This window comes from Lissotriton vulgaris, chromosome 2_1 (assembly GCF_964263255.1).
Source record: "Lissotriton vulgaris chromosome 2_1, aLisVul1.2, whole genome shotgun sequence".
Lineage (NCBI taxonomy): Eukaryota > Metazoa > Chordata > Amphibia > Caudata > Salamandridae > Lissotriton > Lissotriton vulgaris.
Window position 1 is genome coordinate 1,217,590,906 of NC_141687.1, and position 23,262 is coordinate 1,217,614,167.

Consider the following 23,262-nt stretch of genomic DNA (forward strand, 5'->3'; position numbering starts at 1 on the left):
TTCCCTCAATCCCCGTGCAGCCAATATTCCCCCATTGAGGAGTTTTCTGCATTTTAATGTAACCACCTCTGGGTTACATTTTTTTCACCCTTATAGCAAATTGTTATTTGGGTCCAAAAAGGGTTGCAGGTATGGCAGGGTGTTAGTGTACCCTGACCACCCAATTCCTTTTTATTTTTTGGTCCTGAAGAAAAACCGGTAAATCCCCTTGTTGGTTTGAAACATGTAGACCTAACACATATCACAGATACATTTGGTCCTAATTAAGCCTTCATTGTATCGACATACACTGTTTTTAGCATTGTCCAGTAGTCTTAGAATAAATAATCTTTGGATAAGTCATACCAGGACAATTTTTAACTCACTGACTTTTTTTCTTTACATTCATCACTCACATACCCGCTCCACTGTATCCCAGGTGTTGCAGCACACCTTGACGGCACTCGGCTGTCAAGGTGGCCCCGATGATGAAGCATGTCACCGACCAGGTCGGTGAGTGAGGGGTTCCTTAAAAACAAAGAAGGACTTCTTCTTTTTCTACATTAGAGTCTCATCCCACCGATATCGGTTTCTAGCCTTATCTTTGGTGGTACTCCTTATTTTGTTATACAGGAGCACAAGCTGCACCATGCACAATTCAAGGTTACCAGCTCACCTTCACTTGAATTATTTTATAGTTGCGTGCGTTCCGCTCACCACACACACAAAAGAAAGCAGCAGGCTGGCTGGGCAAGAAGAATGGTGATGGTCTCCGTGCACTCCGACTCCAGTTCGGCTCGACACGACGAGGGGCGAGCGTAGGGGGCTGTGAGGGCGTAACGTGTCACACTGCTACGGTGCTGCGGCGGCTGCGAGGGCTGGCCAAAAATGTCCTTACAGGGCCGTCATTGGTTGCGCTCGTGCGCGCTACCACTGGATTGATGGCCCTGGAGGACTAGTGTGAGCGAGGCTGGGAGGGGGGGCCCCAACAACGGTCGTCACACAGACAGATTGGTGATGAGTTGACACTGATTTTCGAAGGAACGCCGAACCGATTTCAGTTACACTATTTATAACTTTATTGGTATGCCATGCAAATTGCAATGCAAATGCAATTCCTAGAAATAGGAAATTGTCTCTGCTAGAGCCCGCCGCGGCCGCAACGGGCCTTGGCCTCCAGTCAGTCAGTGCCGGCCGCCTCAAAAAAGGTGCTGCCTAGGGGGACTGCCCTCCCTTACCCCCCGCCCCCCCCCCCCCCTAGCTACGCCGGGCCCCATCTACTCTACCTGTGGCTGATCGCCACTATTGGCTCCCTCAGTGCCTCTGCCGTGAGGCAGCCCAAGGACACTGTGTGAGCCTTCCATCTATCTCTAGCAATTTCTCCTGTTTTTCTATCTTTCTAGAGTTTCTTCCGCTTCCCTCTTCCCTGGGGCTGCGACGCCCGCATTTCTCTGGAGTGGGCGGGGGGGATTCTTTTCTCTCCTTGAGCGATGGGGGAGTGTGTGCTTTGTGGGGCAAGTCGCCCCTTTCTTGTCCCCCATCGCATCTTGGGAGCTCACCCCCTACTTTGGGGGGGGGCCAAGACTGCCCTATAGCGACCAACTGCAGTCGCCCCATTTTTGAGGGCATGCAACCTGGGGGGGAGGGAGGGAGGGCTTCCCGCCTCTGGCCGACGTTTGTCCGGGGCCCCCATTGGGTCTGGCTTCGCCTTCCGGGCTCCAATACCTTGATAAACTCCAGATGTTCCACTTCAAAAGATTGAATGTTACCTTCAATATCTTAACGCGTGTGCGTCTAAGTCACACACACCTCTCTTCCGCTGAGAGCACATCTCCTTGAATTCCTGCGTTTTGGGGTGTCCATTGATGTTCTTTATCCACGTCACGAGTGTGGACTTATTTCCTTAGCGAAGAAGAACGCAGGACAGTTAGAACTCAGGTAAGTTTATTAGTGACATCCAACAAATGCTTATTTGAATCTCACAAACACTCTCTCTCAGCACTGTATATTTTAGGACGATCAAGGACTGATGGATCTATGACATAACAAGAGGGAGGAGACTGTGTGAAAGATACCACACAGCTAAAGTACAAGAACTGGAACTTGTTTAAAATGAGCTTTAATTCATTCACTTGAACCCAGTCAACGGTAGCCCATTGCTTTTTTTTAAACACATTAAAAAAAGGGGCTTCTGAAGGGAATCGCCTTGTCCTCGTTTTTGTAAAATGTCCTTCTGGGAGAGAGGAAATTGTCATGCAATCCTCCATGCTTCTCTCGTGATCTAAACCGTATAATCAGCTGACGAGTAGGATTGTTTTTTCTCTTTGTTCATCTATTTTCTTCTGGATTACAATTACTGTTTCAAGAACAACACAGGCTCTACTTGTGGTCTGAGACATTACCTTCACAGGTGGTGGTTATATTTGAGCGATGGGGGCTACGGGCGGGGTAGTTCCATCTTAAGTTTTCCCTCTCTTAACCTCTGAAGGGTGAACGTTCTTTCTCCCGTACTCGGTCTCTGCTGCAGGACGGGGTACCATGGGCAGGAAGAAGAAAGGAGAGATCATATATTAGTGTGCATTTGCTGTCACAAAGAACATGAATGAAAAATTATTTTTTCACCTAAATAATACATATTCGTTCTAACGTCCTAATGAGGAGGATGGGAGGTAAATATGAGTATGGTGCTTCCTCTCATTCATAGGACTTGTGCTAAGAGAGAATGATTGAGTTGGAACATCATTCCACAGTATGTTTATATATGTGGCCAACTTTTGTCACTGGTCCAGGTTGTTGGTCCTGTCAGCATGGGCAAGAAATAAGAGCATGCACAGTTTGAGACATTGGACCAGATTTAACACTTATTTGCGCAATGCAGCAGCCACAAATGCTGTGCTACATGAAAAGGAGGAAGGAGGAGAGCGCCATATTTACAGAAATATGGCTCTTTCTTCCTCTTTTCTTGCGCCAGAGCTGAAATCAGCTGCCGTGTGCCACGGAGAGACATCTTTGCACCAAATTGCAAGGGTGTCTCTGTGAATGCAGCATAGGTTTTGTACTGGAAGGATAGCCTTCTAGTACAAAATACCATGCTTAGACTAAATTTAACCCCTTTCCCTCTTTGTATGTGTGCTGTAAAGTGCAGCACACGTACAAAGTCAGAAAAGGAAGGAGAAATTAAAGCATTTCTCCTTCCTTGTGCCTACTTCTAAAGGGCTCAGTTTTCTGATGCTAAACCCTGTCAAACGTACTTAGTAAATAGGGTTTAGCGTCAGAAACCTTGGGTGTTGCATGGAAATGCCCATGCACCACCCATGGAACGCCCCCTTGGCGCTAAGTAATGCAAAGCAACACTAAGCGCTGCTTTGCGTTACTTTCACATTATTTCCAGCACTAAATTTGCTTAGCGCTGGAAAGTAAATCAGCAAAAAAAGATTGTGCGCCAATTTGCCTCACTTTTGTGATGCAAACACGGCATAATATCTTAGTAAATCCCCCCATTATGTCTTATACCATACTAGGGCTGTTAATAATGACTGAACACAAGTCAGGAATAACTCAAAACTACTTATTTCTATTTTCAGTGTTTTTTAGGGTCAGCATTGGATCACCTCACCCTAAGTGGTTATGATTTTGATGTGACACTAAGAATACAGGTAGCTCATTTGGACACTGTCAGAAATTACTGTCTATTGTATGATGTCCCTCCCACCCAATACACATTTTTGTCCTAACTGTTTTGCTGGCTTTAGAACTATGTGCACATTGCTCCTGCTACCCAATACTAAGGTGTTGGTCCTCCCACTTTAAACATGGTTGAATTAGCATATTACTAATTGGTATATTTAACTTGGTAGTAAGTCCTCAGAATATGGTACAAAATGTACCCAGAGCCTGGAAGGTAAATGTCACCAGTGGACTGCAGCACTTTAAGGTTGGGTTGGCAGCCTAACGACCCAGGACCTGCTGGAGGGTGGAGGAGGCCTCGACTCTAGCGGTGACCCAGCTGTGGCGGATCCAGTCCTCAGGATTTTCAGCTGGAACATCGCAGGAATCGATAGGAAGTTGGGGTTGCCTGACTGGAACGCTCTAGTTGAGGGATATTCCATCTGTATATTCCAGGAGACGTGGGGTAGGGAGCCCTGTCATAAGGTGGGATATTCATCCCACTTTGTTCCAGCTGTCCCCCCTTTGTCAGGGAGGGGTCGCCCTTCGAGTGGTCTCCTCATTTGGGTTGCTGTCTCTTTAGATTGCAGGGTGGAGGAGCACCCCACAAACTCACCTGATATCCTCAACATCACGTTATAGGATTCTCGGGGATGTCTGCTCCTAGACATCTTCAATATCTATGCTAGAGGTACTAGGGGAGGCGTACAATCGCCCACCATTGCTCTTTTGGAAGATCTCCTTAGGCAGCGGCCAAAAAAATCGTGCATTTTGGTGGCGGGTGATCTAAATTGTACGTTCGAGCCCCTAGGCCTTGATGACATGCTAGGCATAGAAGAGGAGGATTCGAGAAAGGGGATTCCGGCCCTGACTCTGCCCCCTATTAAAAGGTGGTCACAAGTGGCGTTGCAGATCAACGCACTTAATATGGAATTTGATCTGAGGGCGGTCAATGGGAGGTCCAAATCTGATTTGTGTGTTGCACACACTTACAATAGGCCCAATCATACGTCTAGAATAGATGATATTTATCTCGACGTATGTTTATGGAGCACCCTGAGTGACATGGAGATTATTCAGACCATTGAGAGTGACCACAATCTTCTCTCTCTCGTCTTATCTCCTGAGTGGCTCAGGGGCAAGGCTGGGTTACAACCACCGTCGGCATCCAACTCTCATATGGTCAGTGTATCTAACTGTGGGAGGCGACTGAAGTGGGCCAAGCTCGTCTTATCTGTTGAGAAAGTCACAGCCATAGGGGCACTGCTGGCCGCAGCCCAGAGCAATCTAGGCTCATTGTCTCATGCGCCTGAGGAGGCCACGCAGATTTTTTGTGACCTAACTAGGGCCCTAAGTAAGCTTTTCATCTCACCTAGTAGTTCCCTTGGTGCGACTAACAGGTCTAAACCCCTGAACAGACAGGGATGGTTTACGACTAAATGCAGGACCATGAAAAAAGCCTTGATAGGGGCAGTCAAATCCAAGTCCCAACTAGCAATTAGGACAGCAAGGAAGGATTACTACCACACCTTAAGGGCAGCGAAAAAGGAGTGGGAGGAGAAGTTTTGGGAAGATCTTTTGGTAGCAAGCAAGGGAAAGGATGCAATGGGCTTTTGGAGCTTGGTTAGAACAAGGAATAGGCCAGATGTATCGCTGGTTACGTGTAACATCCCCGCCCAGATCTGGTACAACCACTTCGAGGCCCTGTATTCTCAACCTGAAGGGGACCTTAGTGAGCCTTTTTCCTTGGAGGATGATGTTATTGTTAGTGGCATTGATGGCTTTACCGCGAGGGAGGTGGAGGCCGTATTAAGTCCCTGGTCCCATTAAAAGCAGCTGGGATACCAGGTGACTTGCTACGAGCTGATCCCAAGGAATGGGGACAACTGGTCGCTACACTACTAAATGCAATTGTGAGGGGCGCATTAGTACCTGACTCCTGGAAGGGGGCGGAGGTTGTTGCTAATTACAGGCCCATTAGTCTCATCGACTCTTCCCAAAAGGTGGTCGGGAAGGTGATTTTGGGGAGGGTCCTCTAATGGGCTGATGACCACAGATACTGTCTGACTTTCAGGCGGGATTCCGTTCAAGTACTGGGACGATGGAACAGGCCTTCAGGCTGATGCTCCTGTATTGGAAGGTGGTGGTGCTGGGCAAGGGCAGTCTTTATTTGGCCTTCATTGACCTGAAGACTGCCTTTGACCTAGTACCTTGGGAGGAGCTCTGGAGGGTTCTGCAGGGGCTGGGGCTGTCCCCCTACATCCTGTTGCTTTTGATGAAACTTCATACAGACAATTATGCACAGGTGCGGTGGGGCACGAATGGGGAGAAAACCAATAGGATCCCGGTATGTAGGGGCGTCCGCCAGGGATGTGTGTTAGCTCCCACACTATTCTCATTGTATGTGAATGGTGTGGTAGAGCACCTGCTCAAAGAACCAGCAGATGCTCCATCCCTGGCGGGCACTCGGATCCCCACCCTGCTCTTTGCCGACGATACCCTTCTCATTGCAAAGATACCCCAGGGTCTCCAAAAGCTCATTAACCGCTTCCAGGAGTTCTGCACTCTCAGGGGCTTGACGATCAATGTAAACAAGACCAAATTCCTGACAAAGAACCCTCCCAAAAAGCTAGCCCCCCCGGTTCTAAATACTGTTCCCCTGGAGAGGGTCTGTGAGTTTGATTATTTGGGGATCCGCCTCAGCAATCCCATGGGCTGGACCCCACATATTCAAAAGATGCTGCTCAGCCACAAAAGGGTGAATGGCGTCCTACTCAGGGAACATCGCTCATCCTCTAAACATTGCATCTCCCCGGTTATAGACATCTACAAAGCTAGAGGGGTTACTGCCGCCCTGTATGGGGTGGAGTTGTGGGGCACCTCAAACCTTGAGGTATTAGCTAAAGCGGAAAATAAGTTTCTGAAGATCTTATGGCTCTTCCATTGAGCACACCTACAGTCCCAGTGCTTCTCGACTTGGGCTGCAGACCAATTACGGACCAGGCGCGACTCCGGCCCTTGCTCTTGTGGGCTCGCTTGTGGAGGGTCCCCGAGCTAGCCTCATATGCAGCAGGCCTGTCTGAGGTGATCGCAATGGAGGAATGGCACCAAATAAAATGGCTAAGGGATGTTAAGAATCTATTGGGGGAGCTGGGTCTGGATGACTGTTGGGCTACTCGTTCTGCTCCTCCCAAAGCCACCTTGAAGAAACTATACTGGGATTGGGTATCTTCCAAACTCATTGGCAATCCTCGACACTGTAATTCGACCGCAGCATTCCTAAGAATCAAAGATGTGGTTGCATATGAGCCTTATCTGGACCTAATCTCTATCCCACTGGATAGGGTTCTCTACTTTAAGCTCAGAGTGGGTACCTTACCAGGTGGAAATCTACTTCCCAGTCCTCGCCCTTTTGTGCTTTGTGTTCGACACGGGTGGAGACGTGGCACACATTCTTTTTGAATGCCCGGACTATTGTGCTCCAAGGAGGCGCTGGCTCATACCATTGTGTAGACTTTTAGGTACACACCAGCATTTGGTGGCCCTCCATATCTTACTGACTGATACATCCTCCCCCATTGTCTGTGGTGTTACAAATTTTTTTAAATGGGCATGGGTGATCCGTTCAAAAAGGCTTTGCATTTCAATTTAATTCTTTTTTAACCATTTATTGTAATAGTTTCCGATTGTTTTATTCTTTTTAAATTACAATGCATTTTATTGTTGGCCTTAGGAATGTATTTTTTAAAGTATGTACTGCTTTTAAGATATTTCTGTATCGAAATAAAGCATATATCACTCACTCACTCACTCACTTTAATGTGCAATCTATTAGTTTGGAAACAAAAACATGGCTTCGGGTCTACCATTGTAGCCTGACTTGTAGCCTGACTACTGCGGTTTCAATCTGCAGTATATCCTGTTGAAAATAGCCCCATTTGACAGGTAAAAACCTCCCATTTAAATATTAGTTAGTCACCCCATGTGAGGATTGTAGCCCACGAGGTAGGGTGCATGATATTTAAAAGTGGGACATGCAGAACATATATTTTACCATGTACCTACAGCAACAAGGCCTTAAAAGCTATTTCCACTGTGGCAGTATCCTAACGAGAAATACACAGTACAGATTGGAATACTAATACTCTTTCTCTGGAATTGGACCAACTAGAAAAATAATTAAAACTCTATTTTTAATACTTATTAAAAATCAGATTGTCTTAGCTGTCAAAAGGTTAATTAGTATATTTCTCAGATAGGTCTCAGCCTGTGCTACACATTGAAAAGGTGTGAAAAAAGTGTGAAATGCCTCCCAGGAGCAGAACTAAATGGACAGTGAAGACTCCTCCGCTCTTTAAAGGATATGCAAAGTAGGGGCTGTGGGCATCCTTTTCAACACTGTTGAGATACATATAACACTTGGGAATACTTAAAAGGGAGAAAACAGGATACTAATACAATTGTTGTGGATCCCCTGTTTGGGTGTTGATGGACTCTGCTTTTGTCCTAACAGACTTCTGTCTCTGGGTTTGTTGTGGTTACAGTGGCAGTCTGAAGTTAGATTTAAGTGTTATACACCCAGCTCGAAGAGTACAAGTTTAGTATGGCTTCAAAATACCCTGGCACATCATTTTGGGTTTGTTTGCAGTAAAGTAAGCAGGAACTAATGAAAAAGTGAGTGGGGTAAGGCTGGGAAATGTAATTGCCTTCCCTCATTGGCTCGTTCCAGGCCTAAATATGGCACAGCCAGGCACCCACTATCGAGGACTGGACCTGATATATGTGACCTGAGAGGATCCCTGAAGGACTAGACCCGCTCTCTCTTGTATCAGGGACAAACAAATGGGCTTCAAGGATCAGTGGTTTTACCTCCTGTGTGGCTACAGGGAGACAAGAAGCGCCAAGAGGCCTTTTCCTGGAACTACCTCGCTGGCCAGTGGCAATTGGGCCTGTACTGGACCCTGCTTCTGGCATCTGATCTGATGTCCTGTGAGTCTCTAAGTGCCCCACTGAATTAAATTGATTACCTACCTAAAAACTCAGCACTATTATGCAGAATTACGCGAGAAGAGCTGGACTGGAAACAAGCATCCTCGGACCGGTTTCGGGTTATCACCCCTCTCAACCCTATGCCATGCCACCCATCCCACATATTGTATCTTGAGGGGTCAATCTTATTTCACACAAGAACCCTCCTTTGGAGGGAAATTCCATCCAAGGACCCCCACTTAAGAAACACCCTCTCTCTACTAAAACTGCACTCTCACTTCACTTTGCTATTTCATCCCAAGCATTACCTGTTGCAACTGAGCTAAGGCTCAGTCTGCCCTCAGTCTCTACTTTCCAGAAACCTTATTCAATGCCTTCATTTATACTCATGTTCTCCTCTTTTCCTCGCCATCTATCCTACCTTCATTCCATAATTTTCTTCCCCTTTTCCACACTTTTATCTCTTTCCCTTTCTTTCCCCTCTCATCTTTTTCCCCATACAATCAAACCTGGCTCCTCAACTGTCTCACTCACTTCACATTCCTACCTTTTCACCCCTCTTGTTTCTGTACAGACACTCTCTTCCTTCCACTGCTCTTCTTTCTCTGACTATATCTGTTTCTCCTAATTCTTTGTCATGACTGCAGGATTTTTCATCCACTCCCCTCTCTTTTTTAAATTAAGTCTCCATTCCTCTTCTCTCGTTCTCCCTTCTTACACTCCACTTTTTTTTAAACTCTCCATTTCTCTTTTCTTACACTATCCACCCTTCCCACTGACCCCAATAACCTGGCCACGGCCACAGCTTCTAATTAGTAGGGCTGGGCGTAGTTTGCGAAGTAGCGCTATGCGAAGTGCACTTCGCAAGCTACGTGTAGCACTACGTGAACTGCGTAGTACCCTGTTTGCACTGTGCAAGATCCCGTTTTCAATGATTGCGCAGTGCGGACAAGCATCCGGCACTGTGCATTCATCGAAAACGGCATCTTGCACAGTTCAAGCTGTAGTTTTCTGCTGCTCGAGTAGATTTCTACTTGAGCGGCAGCTTTCTCAACGCTGACTGGTAGTTTCTCATTGCGAGCGGTCGCGAGCATACACGACCATTTGCAATGAGAAACCTGACCTCCCCGCGTTGAGAATCTCGCCAGGAGGTTTATTTTCCATGCTCGTGATGGGCAATTTGATGTTGCTGATCACGAACGAGGAAAAAGTCTCGCCGGGATGTCATTTTGCATGCTCGTGGTCGTCATCTTGATGCTGAGGACCACGAGCAAGCAAAAAATGACCCCTGCACTACGCTACGCTATGCGTGTTTGCACTGTGCTATGTGCAGTTCACGTAGTGCGAAGTAGCGCAAACTACGCGAGCGTAGCGTACTGCTTTGCCCAGGGTTACTAATTAGATGATGACATCTTTCTATATTACACACCAAAACAAGCAAAACACTACGATTCATTCCGTATCACAACCTCAACTTTCACACCTGCGCAGCGAGGGTAACAGTACTCACTGGACCACTGCCCTCATCAGAAGAAAACAACAAAATACACTGACAGACAATACAACCTTCATGATACAGTACCTTTCACCCTCACTTCAATCCCACTATATTACAACCCTCTTCGACATCGGATAACTTGTGACACAAAGCAATAGCTCTATGTATATTTATGTATGTATGTATGTATCCATAGCACAAACCTAGCCTAAAGGTAGCAGAGCACTGTACAGAGGCAAAGACAAGCATACATTTACTGAGTGATTGAAGAAGTAGCTGTGTTGTCGATGGTTAATGCATTGCAATGTAGTGTTTTTTAAAGAAGTGAGTCTTCAACTCTGTCCCAACCTGAGCACATAAGGAGCAGTCTTGGTCGCTACAGAGATGTTGTCCCAGATCCTGGGTGCATAGATGAAAAAGGCCTGCTGCCTGTTTTTTCTTTTTTACACGTCATAGTCTCCTGGGTGCAGGTGTGCTGTTGGTGATTAGGTGTTTACCTGGCCACCACTAAAATTCAGCACATCCACCAACACCTACGTGCTACCTGCTCCTGCATCCCTATTTTGTCACAAAAGCCACAAAACCCCTACACAACATTACAACCTGAAAATATCCAGTGCTGCATGGTCACCACATTTAACAGCAACCAACTTTACTTGTAGTCACACTCGATACCCCTAAACAAACAAACTCACTACCACAAAACATGACACTACCACTCTCGATACAGCTTCACATCAATATATTATGTTCTCAACTCCCCGCACAAATCCTAACCTCTTCACTTTTACAAACCCCTAGCAACATAGCACTAAAAGGTTCAACAATAAGATTTCATATCCCACCATCATCACCATCATATATTGTGTCATTAGAATGCCCTTGTAACCTAAACTCTTAGTATCACCAGCCTCAAGAGACGACCTGGATAGCTCACTACGTTTGTCCACACACTCCCAACAAACACATAACCTGAATCACCACATACACTGTAACATACACCCTAAATCAACATTTACAAGGTGCAGATTTCAATGACACTAAGTTTAAATGTTGACTGAGAAATTGCCATTGTTTTGGAAAGAAGTTCTGCAAAAACACATTGGAGGTCTGCTCTTCACTGCAGATTCATTACTTAGTTTCATAGTCCGGCTTATTCAGTGAGTAAATTACAGAGGGCTCAGTGAGTATATAACAGAGGGCTCACATTTTCCCTCCAGCACAAATTTAATTGGCATTAGAAGAGCACAAAGGCATGCTAATTTAGCAGTCCCAGGTACCTGGTGTTCAATGCGCATATGCAACCATGCCAGTGATGGAAGTGTTAGTGGCCTCGTAAGAAACAATTTGGCCACAGCAACCTATTTATTTACTCAACAAATTAGGCTCTAGAAATGTCATTTTATTGGTGCAAACCTCTAAGGCCTCTGTATATGTCCTTTTATTGATGAAGACTGCAGGGCAATAAGACAAGTTATCTTACATGTGAAGACTGCAGATATAGTATTCACTACAGTGTCACTTAGATATTGTACATTGCAGGTGCTCTCTACGGAGGTTCTAGGATATGGGAACAGAGAGGAACAAGCTGCAAAGGTACTTAGGTATCTCACAGATATATGTTGTAAATAAGGGTGGGCGGAGTTCATGGAGTTCCACTAGGTGGAATTCCTTGAAGGCCCCCCCCCCCCCTTGCTCTAGTTCGCGGAGTTCCTCTCATGCGCTGAGCTGCTATGCACTTGTACTGATGGGAGCTGCGAAGCCCAGAAGCACTGCTCCAAGGCCCTCTTCTAAGTTCTCTAGAAACGCCAGTGAACTGTAAACCATAAAAGCCAGTTTAAAAGTGATATTGCACCAAATTCCTAACTTTTACAAAAAAAAATGCTGTTTGCAATTTTATCCAGTCGCATAGTAACGCAGCATCACATCTGACAACGTCCTGCCTGCCCCTGCTTTTTTGATTCAGAACAGAAATACTGCAGTAATAAAGAATCTCAGCCACAATGGAGCAGCGCCCGCAGTGCTAGGCACTTACCTATTTGAGCCACTGACAACCCTTCTTCCTGCTTTGCCCATGGTGATCCCGAAGCTCCCTGGCAGGCACCCACCAAGTGATCTAGACGGCCATCCACCTAGGACTCTGTTTCCAGCAGCCTCCCTGCCGCCTGCACTCATGCAATTCTCTGAAATGTTCAGTGGGATTCGATAGTGCTAAAACCTGCCTATGACATCCATTAAAGGTAAAACATCAACAAAGGACAATAAAGATAAGTGGTGAGCCCTGATACTGGGGTGCACGTACATGTGTGTGTGCAATGTGTGTGGAAGCTGCAGGGATGCGTGCAAACAGCATGTGTGCGCCAACCTATTGAAATGTGTTCGAACTACCGGTTGCTCCCCCCTCGCTCCTCTCCCATTGCTGCTGCCTGCTCTTGGTGAACCACATCGCACCCCTAACTGGACACTACGGTATCGCCTGCGCTTTGTAATATTTGCGTAGTGAAATTTTAGAAGCTGATAAACATTACGTAGGCTCTGCATTGTAATTGACCTGTAATCATAGCGCATTGAATTGGAGCGCCGCCCGCCCTGCTTTGTGCACTGTGCATTGTGTACGCGACTTTGTGTGTTTATTTTTACCAGCCTGCAAGTAGTTCGATTGCACTCTCGGTGCCACAGGCGATTTGCTGCCCCTGCCTCGCCTCCCCTTTGACCTCCATTTTGTTCTGTGTTGTTCTTCCCAGGCACCCCCCTCCTCCCCGCTACCGCCTCCCAGCTGCTGACCCTCCCACGCTCCGCCCCCTCCACTATCCATTAAATGCCAGATGTCCCAACGCGCAGCGTCCACGCGCTGCGGCCGCGCCGAAGGTGCGCCAAAGGTAAGCCCGTCTACGCCCGTCCGCACCTGGACCGCGCCCAGCGCCAGACCCCCTGGTTCCCGTAATGCCCAGCCCACTCGCATCATCTACGATGCCACCACCCTCCTAGCCCTTAACCCCGGCCGCTCCCTCAACTGCGCCCAAGCCGCTCCTGGACACACCCATGGACCCTTCTCTTGCAACTCCTTCAAGTTCGACGGCACCAAAACCAACTCCTCATCCACCAACACCATACAGAGACCTGACACCAACCACCTTAAATGCATCCTGCTCAACACCCGCTCGGTCCACAGACACGCCATCGACCTCTGGAATCTACTAGACACCATCTCACCGGACGTCGCCTTCCTAACAGAAACATGGATGAATGCCTCTTCAGCTCCAGACATCACCATTGCCATCCCGGAAGGATACAAGATCATCCGTAAGGACCGCATCAAGCAAACAGGAGGAGGCATCGCTATCGTCCATAAGAATTCCATCCGCATCTCAACCAGCTCTGACGACAACCTTGCCAGCGCCGAACACCTCCACTTCCAGATCCACACCGACCCCAAGACCACACTCAGGGGCACCCTCCTCTACCGGCCTCCAGGACCCCGTGCACAATTCAGGGACGACATCACTGACTTTATCACCCCACACGCCCTCCCCTCCGAGGACTACATTCTACTGGGAGACCTCAATTTTCACCTGGAAAAGAGCAATGACAGCAGCACCACCACCCTTCTGGACAATCTCGCCAACCTCGGACTCAAACAACTTGTCACTACCCCCACCCACAATGCAGGTCACACACTCGACCCTATCTTCACCTCCAGCAAACATGTCTCCTTCTGTCACACCACAGCTCTCCATTGGACGGACCACAGCTGCGTTCACTTTATCTACAAGAAGACCACAACCCACAACCATCCTCAACCTACTATGCGAAGAAACTGGAACAAAATCACCATCGATCAGATCTACTCATCGCTTCTTCAAAACCCCCCTGCCCACTCCTCAGACCCCGACCAAGCAGCCATTAACCTCACCCAATGGCTATCCAACAGCGCCGACATCCTAGCACCGTTGAAAAAACGTCAAATCAAACTAGGCAGCAAAAACGCCTCCTGGTTCAACGATGATCTTAAGAAATCTAAGAAACTCTGTCGCTCCCTCGAGAAGGCCTGGAAAAAAGACCCAAACACCAGCACCAGGGACGCCTTCAAAAACGCCACCCGCACACACCACCAACTAATCCGGTCTGCCAAGAAAGCCGCATTCAAAGACCGACTAGATAACAACGCCCACAACAGCAAGGAATTATTCAACATCGTCAAAGAATTTACCAACCCATCAGCCAACTCCAACGACATCACCCCCTCCCAAGCCCTCTGCGACTCCCTAGCTTCCTTCTTCCACAACAAAATCGCAGACATCCACAACAGCTTCGACAACCAACCCGGAGACCAACCCACCCAACCTTCTGCAGGACCTTCTCCCCCCTTGAACATCCTTAACGACTGGAACCCAATCTCCACTGAGGACACCATCCGCCTGATGAACTCCATCCACTCAGGATCCCCAACTGACCCATGCCCTCACCACATCTTCAACAAAGCAGACTCCATCATAGCACCACACCTCCGAGATGTCATCAACTGCTCCCTCAACTCCGCCACCTTCCCGGAAAGCTGTAAACACGCAGAACTCAGCGCCCTTCTGAAAAAACCCACAGCTGACCCCACCGAACTCAAAAACTACCGCCCCATCTCGCTTCTTCCATTCCCGGCCAAAGTCATCGAGAAAGCTGTCAACAACCAGCTCGCCACCTTCCTCGAAGCCAACAAATCCCTCGACTCCTCACAGTCCGGCTTCCGAGCCAAACACAGCACCGAGACCGCACTTATCGCAGCAACAGACGACATTCGAACTCTACTGGACAATGGAGACACAGTCGCCCTCATCCTCCTTGACCTCTCCGCTGCCTTCGACACAGTCTGTCATAGCACCCTTCTACAACGCCTCAGAAACGTCGGAATCCAAGGAAAAGCACTGGAATGGATCACCTCGTTCCTCACCGGAAGAACCCAGAGAGTCCGCCTCCCACCATTCAAGTCAGAGGCCTCTGAAGTCATCTGCGGCGTGCCACAAGGATCGTCACTCAGCCCCACCCTCTTCAACGTATACATGAGCCCCCTTGCGGCCATCGCTCGCCAACACAATCTCAACATCATCTCCTACGCTGACGACACTCAACTGATCCTCTCACTCACCAAAGACCCTAACACCGCCAAAACCAACTTACACGAAGGAATGAAAGAAGTAGCCGAGTGGATGAAGCACAGCCGTCTGAAACTGAACTCAGACAAAACAGAAGTCCTCATCTTAGGCACCTCCCCCTCCGCCTGGGATGACTCTTGGTGGCCAGAGGCCCTTGGAAAAGCACCCATCCCGACGGACCACGCACGGAACCTGGGCGTCATCCTGGACTCCTCACTCTCGATGACCAGACAAGTCAACGCCGTTTCATCATCTTGCTTCAACATTCTTCGCATGCTCAAAAAAACATTTCGCTGGATCCCCACCGAAACTAGAAAAACGGTCACCCACGCACTGGTCACGAGCCGCCTGGACTACGGAAACACCCTATACGCCGGTACCACCGCAAAACTCCAGAAAAAACTCCAACGCATCCAGAACGCTTCAGCCATACTAGACATCCCGCGTAAAGAACACATCTCTGGTCACCTGAAAAACCTCCACTGGCTCCCCGTAAATAAGAGGATTACTTTCCGCCTCCTAACCACACACACAAAGCACTTTACGAACTTGGACCCGAATGCCTCAACACACGACTGTCCTTCTACACCCCCTCCCGTCAGCTACGATCCTCCAACCAAGCCCTTGCCACTGTACCTCGCATCAACAAAACCACCATGGGAGCTAGATCCTTCTCCTACCTGGCAGCTAAAACCTGGAACTCACTTCCCACTCACCTTCGCCTTACTCAGAACCACCTAGCATTCAGAAAGCAACTTAAAACTTGGATATTCGACAAGTAATTCCCCACCCTTCCTCAAGCGCCTTGAGACCCTATGGGTATGTAGCGCGCTATATAAATCTCTTGACTTGACTTGACTTGACTTGTGTGTATATGTACAAGGTGCCAATGTGCCTGAAATCTGCAGAGGTGCAGCGAAAAGTATGTGTGCCAAGCTGCTGAGATGTGTGCAAGCTGCAGGTGTGTGTACAAACTGCAGTTGCCTGTGTAAAACTGTTGTGTGCAAGCTGCGGATGTTTGCAATTTGTGTTGAGCTGTGTATAAATTACAATTGCTGGCTTTTGTCTGAAGCCTGCTGGAGACTGTGTGCCACCTGCTAGGGTGTGTGTGAAATCTGCTGCACGTTAAATATAATTCTGCAGTCACCATGCAGTCCCCTATTCCGCTTGGGTCTGGTTGCCACATGTGAAGGTGACTGACAGGAAACTGAGCTGTGTAGCTACTGTCTATTTACTATTGTGCTTTGAGTGAGTGTAACCATACACATATTGCTTGCTATTGCATATTCCCACAGCGGGTCTCTTCCAAATGTTAATGAGAAATTATTTACCAACTGTGGGTGGGCCTGTGTCGTATTTATTATTTCATATATTCAGTGGATAAGCAGTACTGCATTGGAGTTTTTATTAACATATTGAGTTCGCAGTGCTCGGATACTCATGTGCTTGTTACCACTGCTGCTGGGCTGTTACATGGACACACAGTTTACTAATGTCCTGATGTACACATCCCCTAGCAGCGTCATTGAGATGGGAAGATAGAGTCGGGTAACCGATAATCTCCGCTACATGGCGGAGCGGAGTTTTTTTGCCAAACTTCGCGCTCCAAGCGGAGTGTGGAGTAGCAAAAACTCCGCCGGCGGAGTGAAGTTCACCACCTATCGTTAGTTGTAAAGGTACGTAGATAAGAAATTTTACATGTACAGGCTGCAAAGGGATTCAGATATGGTACATTATGGGTGTGCACTCCAAAGGAACTAGGTATGCTCACGGGTGACACCACAGAAATACATGAAATACACAATTGCACCCTGTATATGTCCTTTGATATTCCATCATACAGGTGCAGTGTTCTGTGGCAAATATAGATAGCTCTTCAGGGGTACAAGTTCACATACTAATGAATAGGCCATCCTTTTTTTGGTTTAAACCTATAATAATTGATAAACACCTAACCAAGAGGGAAACAGCCCTCATCAGTAAAAGCATATAAACACTGATAAATACCCGCACAACCACAAACTAAAATGCAACTGAAAGAAAAGAAAGTGAAAGACAATGAGTCATTTTTAGGTCGAGCCTGGGCAGAGCATGCGCTGCTCTGCGAGGCATGCTGTATTCATGTATGGACTTTAAGCTCCACACACTCTCCGCCCATATTTATAATTGGCTTGTGTCATTGTCCTCTGTAAACTGACTTTTCATTGGTCAATAGGCTTAGTAGTCTCTCCTTAGTACCACCTTTTCTCATTTTGTAACCTCTTACGAGGACACCCCCTGTTACCTGTGGTGTTACTTGGTATGCTTTAATTGCAGCCTCTGAGCACTATTTTCTCAAATAGCTTTGTCCTGCCTGCTTTTGCAGGCAGGACATACTGTCTCCCAATGATTATCTTTATAGTACGGGCGCCAACTCATTTGCAATGCAATAGGTCTAGAATTTGCTAGAGTTTAAGCTATTGGCATTGTAAATGACAATGCCTTTTATTTATCTGTTTTAAACACAACACATAAATAAAAAGCATTGTCCTTTACAATGCCAATAGCTCAAACTCTCATAAATGTGAGACCCGTTGCATTGTAAATTTCTTTCTGATGGGTCCAACACAATGTAACTTTGTTATACAGGGTAATAGCAAGAAATACTGGTCTAAGATTATTCTGATTGAGTTTTTGGTTTTAGGGTTGTCCCTAAAATAGTGTTTCTTCTTTTATTTCTTCCACTTTTGTATGCTTGAATTAAAAAATGCAGGATTTAGAAGCATGTTTTTGGTCTAATTATTTTATAAACTGTACAGAATCCTGGAATATTAAAGTCATATTTGGTATTTTGGCAGTTGTGAGAAAGTCATCATTTTTTGCCCTGTTCACCCCCATATTTTGACTGATACTGGTGGTAACAGGGAGCTATGCAGGTGCAGAGGATAAGTCAGAAAGGAGGCTGGGTAAATCATACAGGGCTTCAAAGAGAAAGTACAATAGTACGGAATGCCAGGCCTACAACCCCTTCTTCCTATAACCCAAGCCAGATGGCAGGCCGGGGAATGGAATATGCAGGTGGTGAAGGGGTAGTGTTAATGGAAATGAGATACTCCAGTGGGTTAGTTTAGCCAGCTCCTACTCCAAAGTAGCAAAAATCTCCATCTTTAATTTTAAAGGTCAGTGCTTTGTTGGATAAGAATATGCCACACTTTGGAGGAAGCTGTCATGCTTTTGGGTGGCACTTTGTAACCCATTGAACAGGAGTCCTCCCAGATTATTGAACAAATAGGTGAAAGCTGCAAAGCAACTCGGGTCTGAATTTGAATTTGCTGTCCAAAACTACAAGAAGAAGGATTGCCCTGCTGGAACCCTTGTCTGTACCACACAGTATTGCTCCTTGAAGGACTGCTCATGTTGTACACTTAGAACTACAGCCCTGAGGACTTTGCCTTGCTTAAAAAATGAATAAGGAATTGAATCCCTGAAAGCATCAGGATAACAGATCCTCCCTACACCATCTCCCTCAAGACGTTCCCAGCCTGGAGTGCTTCCAGTGGACTTGTAAGGAGTTAGCCAAATGTATTGTGGTAATTGTAGTTCAAACTTCCAAGAACCATCTCAGAGCATCTAGATCCTGTGATTTGGGTTTTGGACACTTTGAACCCTCAAAAGTAACTTCAGGAAGACATTCCAGTAGTTTGGATGAACTTTTGGAAAAAGCTCCATAAGTGGACTATTCCGACGTCGAGAGTCAAGCTGACTAACTTCAACCGCGACCCAGCCTGGATTTCAGGTTCATCCTGGTGAGTGCTTCGGAGCCCCAGACTTCCAAGGGCACTTGGCAGCTATGAATGTTCACACAACAGCAGCACTGCCTTAATGTAGTCAGGCAAAGAGTGCGGAAAAGCAGTGGTGAGCAGTCCTAAACCATCAAGTTTCAGGTGCCTTAGAAGGTAGAACTACAAATTAATCTGGTGTAATACAACATTTTAAATGTTTAACAAGGTACTATGCTGCAGACAGGGTGGACCACACCTAAATATCATATTATTCAGTAAAGAGTAGTCGAATTAACCCCAACCAGGAATGTGATTCAATAAAACATTGAATATAGCACTCCTACGTTTTTAATCAATTAACCCATTAATAGTTCTGTAAACTAGACAGAGCCCTGACAGAGTAAGTGTGAGAGGTAATGAGCTGCGAAAAATGGTACTAAGTTGTGAGTTGTGCAATACACAGACTTTCTGTGCTTAAAGCTGTCTAGAATACGTTAATTGGCCACACTGCTAATGGGATTACACTACATACCGTGTATTGCTTCTCCTTTAAATTAAATATGTGCTTTATAAAAATCACCACCAAAAGCAATATTTTTTGTAAACACTGGAAAAACACAGTTTCAGTCTATTTTGTGGGTTAGGTAGTTGAATAAACACTGATAAGCGCTGATTTAAAAAAGTTTCAAAAACATTGATAAAAACACTACTGAAATCCACAAAAAGTAATCACTGAAAATAAGACAGCCTACTTTTGAAATAGTTTGCTATGACATCTTACTGATTAAACCTGCACGGGCACTTGTATGCATCATCTTCAGGTGAACACTGCACGGGCACATAGATATACCATGTTACAAGTGAATACTGCAGGCATATTTAAGCCTTGAGTTCTTACAGTGTCTCAATACAGTAGCAATTAGATATTTATCTTCTGTCAGTCAGTACCCAAGTTTTCCTAGCATGATGTGTCAGTCGTACTTTATTGTATCTTTGTTCCAAACTATGGAACACCCTGTCCCTCACTATTCATACTCAGTCCAATTTTCTTCTTTCTGCAAATCCATCAAAACATTATTTTCAAGATAAATTCTAATCTTTCTTTCATTCTCTCTCGTCTCTACTTCCATCCCCCAGGATGCATCAGCACCAGGACATTTCTCAAGGAAACTGTTGCGCTTTATAAATATTTAATTCATTCCATCTAATGCGCGCTGCAGGAGCACATACAATACCCTCTAATAGGTAACTACTAAAGGAGCATGTTGAACTTGCCTCTTTATGCCATGTTATTCCCAAACTTTTTACCTGCACCCTCCTGTTTTCTGAGCCCATTTTTGTTGGCTTTTATACCCTGTACACTGCTAACCAGTGCTAAAGTGCATGTGCTCTATCCTCTAAACATGGTAGAATTGGCTTATAACTAATTAACACATTTATTTACTTATAAGTCCCTAGTGAATTGGTACTACATGTACCCAGGGCCTGTAAATTAAATGCTGCTAGTGGGCCTGAAGCATTATTTGTGCCATGAACCTAAGCAGCCCTTTAAACTTGTCGTAAACCTGCCAATGCAGCCTGTGTGTGCAGTTTTAAACTGCCATTTTGACCTCACAAGATAAACACATTCTCATGCCCAACCCTCCTTTTTCATACATATGTCATCCCTAGGGTAGGCCATGGACAGCCCAGGGGGCAGGGTGCAGTGTATATAAAAAGTAGGCCATGTACTTAAGTGGTACATGTCGTAGTAGTGAAAAACACTTAAATTCATTTTTCACGACAGCAAGGCCTGCCTCTCCCATAGGATAATATTGGACTTACCTTATTACATTTAATGTGTGATAAATTCCAAATGGGAACAGGTAACCAGTTCATGGTCTGTGTCATTGGAATTGTAATTAAAAAAAAACTCTTTCAAGGTGATATCGGATTTTTAATTGCAATTTTGAAACTGCCACTTTTAGAAAGTTAGTATTTTCTTGCCTTGGCCATTAAGTGCCTGCGGGTAACATGACTGGGTGAAGTCAGCAGTTGGGCTCTGCATATTCCTTTTAGACAGCCACACACAGTAGAGAGCTTAGGTGTGCCTGGTTGGGCCATCATTGGCAGGATGGGAGGGTGGAGCTGGATACTTTACTACTTACACTTGAACATGCATTGTCCTGCCTCTGTACAAATAGATCTAGGGCAAGGGAGGCAGGAAACCTGTGTACCTCAAAGGGAAACCTCTAGAAGCTTCTCTCACTTCAAAGGAGGCACCTGGTATAAATTATGGACCTCAGACACCAACTCTTCAGTACACTTCTAGACCTGTAGAGACTCACCAGGAACAAAGACTGCTGTGCTGGTAAAATGATTGCCAATCCATTGGACTGCTGCCATTAATGAATTCTGCTCTGCTGTGCTTACCTGCTGCCTGCTGCCCTTTTGCCTGGATAAGAATGACTGCACCTGCATCTGTTGAGCCCAGGACCCCAGATTGACTCCAAGGTCTAGTTGGCTGGCCTCCTGAATAGAGCCTCAGGGACAGAAGGCTCCAATCACCTTGAATCCAGCACCTGGATTCTGCCATCCATGAGTCCTACATTTCCAAGAGGTGCCACCCCAGTCCTTGTCCTTTCAAAGTGGGCCTGAAGTTGCCCTGCCAGCCCATCTGTGGATCAGGCAGAACCAACGCATCTCCTCTGATGTACAACCCCAAGCAGAACTGACGCATCGCTTCTGCTGCAAAGATTCTCCCAGCACAAGGACTTTGCATTGACCTCGCAACCCGCACCAGAACCAAAGCTGTGCAATGCCTCCCTGACGCAGGCCCTAGCATCCCAAATTTCTTGTTGATGGCAGTATGATGACAACGCAAGTTCTCACATTGCAGCTTCTCAGAACTGAAGCATCACCTTGACCACACAACGCATCCTTGGCGCTGGACTTCGCATTACAGGCCCTCATTGATGAAATTTCGAGTCTTCACAGCTCCTTAGAACCAAAACATCAGCTGAACTGCGCAACGCATCTTCAACAAGGGACCTCACAAAGGTCCCCAACACAGATTTAAGGTACCCTTGCTCAGCAGGCTTAACTGGGTCCCTGTAGCTGGCCTGCTCATCATGGTTGGGCTGAACTTGTGACTTTGCCCAGTCAATTCCATTCAAAAGTCTTTATATCGATAAAAATCATAAAAGACACATTAACAGGACAATTTACATTTATGGCTGATTAAAACAAATCTTTGCCCAGTCTACCACAACCAGATATGCAAAGTTGGCACATTGTGGTTTTTGGCGCTATTTTCTCTGAAATCTTCAAACTTGCATTTCTCCGATCTACTGATTGGATTTTTGTCAATTTGTTCTTATTTATTTACTGAAATTTACTCTATTTTTTTATTTTTTTGTATTGTATTTTCAGATTATTGCTGTTTGAAGTGCTACATAAATACTTTATACATTGCCTTTAAGTTAAACCTGACTGCTCTGTGCCAAAGTACCAGAGGGTTGGCACAGCTTAATTTAGGGTTTGCTTGTGCCTGACTCAGACAAAGATTGTGGTTCCTGGTTGAGTGGGGTCACCCCCCCTTTACAGGGCAATTAAGAGATGATTCTCAGAGGCACTCACTAGAGTATCACCTACAAATATCCCTTATAGGTAAATACAGCAGGGGCACTTAAGAGATGCACCTCACAGGTGCTTACTCACTGCAGGAGCACTCACAAATACTCTCTTACAGGCAAATACTCTAGGTTCACTTAAGAAATGCATCTCAGAGGTGCTCAATGCAGGAGCACCTACAAATAACCCTTATAGGCACAAGAAAAAGCCAAATTGTGTAGCATAATATGCCACAATTTTTGATTATTTTACTTCATTATTTTGTAATTTGTATACATGGTAACATTATCTGGGAAAATATTTCACCTCATTAGTACCAGTTTAACAACAACATTTAGAAATAAGCAAATTGAAGATAAGGGGAATTCCACTACACGTGAACACGTCGCTATATTTATTGTAGCTTTAATCCCTCAGAGCGAGAAGCACATTTATTTGTTAAAATCTGCAGATTATGTAGCAAACGATGGATTATATGGCAACTGCTGCACATCCATTATTATGCAAAATAACTGCAGCTACAGAATCGAATAACTGTAGTGTCCCTGCTTACAGACAAATACTTCCAGGGTACTTCAGGGCACTTAAAAAATGCATTTGGCAGGTGTTTGCT